The following is a 1,507-nucleotide window of genomic DNA, read 5'->3' as shown; positions in this document are numbered from 1 at the left end:
TAGTGACATGTTTTTTGTTGTAGGTGGCATTATGTGCATGTTATTCTCTCCTTTTTGCTTTGCTGTGAGATGATTAATATCTTCTTTTTTCTTTTGTGTAAGTATGCTCCTTGTTTTGGAGTTTTCCTTCTATAATTCTCTGTAGGGCTGGATTGGTAAATATACGTTGATTTAAATTGGTTTTGACTTAGAATATGTTGTTTCTACATCTATGTTGATTGAGAGTTTTGGTGGGTATAGTAGTCTGCCTGGCATTTGTGTTCCTTGGGGTTCCAAGGCATTGCAGACCTTGGGGTCTGCATGACCTCTCTACGGGCTCTTATGGCTTTTAAGATCTTCGTCTTTAAAGTTTGATGTCATTCTGATGGGTCTATCTTTATATTTTACTTGGCATTTTCCTTAGATCTTTTAAGATTCTTTTTTTCTTGGCATTTAGTATTTTGATTAGTATGTGACTGGAGCATTTTCATTTCTGGTCCAGACTATTTGGTATTCTACAGGCTTCTTGGACATTTATGGCCACCTTTTCATGTTGGGAAAGTTTTCTTCTATGATTCTAAGACATTTTCAGATTCTTTGTGCTGGAATATTCACTCTCTTCAATTGCTATTATTATTAGATTTGGTCTTTTCATTGTGTTTCAGTTTTCTTGAAAATTTGGGATTAGGAGTATTTTGTGTTTTGAATTTACTTTTATTCTCTAGGTTATGCTTGCATCTGTTCTAAGTTTTTCATTTCAAGGTTTGCCTCCTTGTGATTTTTTTTTAATTGTTTGTACCTCCACTTTTAGGTCTTGGACCACTTTGATCAATTCCTTTACATGTCTTATTGTGTTTTCCTATATTTCTTTAAGGATTTATTTGTTTCTTCTTTAACAGCTTCTACCTGTTTATTGGTGTTTTCCTTTATTTCTTTCAGTGAGTTTTTTATATGCCACTTAAAGGACTCTATTATCTTCATTTTAGAGACTTTTCAGTGAGCTTCCAAGTTTTCAGGTGTGTTGGTATATCCAGGACTTGCTCTGGTTTGAGGACTGGATTATGATTAGGCCAAAGTTTTTTTATTCCTTTGCTTACAGTCTTGTGCTTGCTTCTCACCATCTGGTTATTTCTGGTGTCCTCTGATCTGCTTCCTGTGTGCCTGGGTTGCTGCAGGTCTCCTAGGTGACATGTGGCCCTGGCTGTAGCAGACCTCTGGTGAGTCTTTGAAACTATGTGGTCTTCAGAGGTATAAGTATGTAGGTGACCTATTGCACAGGTTGCAGAAGCTATCCTGGGAGACCTTCAGACTGTTGGGTCTTTAGAAAAGCAGGGAAGTTGTTGCTTTGTGTGTATCTTTACTGGGAGGTTTTCACACTGTGGCATCTGTTTCACTGTGTGCAGTAGAACTCCTGGGAGATATTTAGACTGGGGGAGTCAGTTGCCCTGAGTTCTGCAAAACTCCTGGAAGGTCTTCATACTGTTGGGTCTTGAGAGGAAATGACAAGCTGTCAATCTATCCTAGCAGA

The sequence above is a fragment of the Apodemus sylvaticus genome, chromosome 2 (genome assembly GCF_947179515.1).
Source record: "Apodemus sylvaticus chromosome 2, mApoSyl1.1, whole genome shotgun sequence".
NCBI lineage: Eukaryota > Metazoa > Chordata > Mammalia > Rodentia > Muridae > Apodemus > Apodemus sylvaticus.
This window is presented reverse-complemented; position numbering follows the sequence as displayed.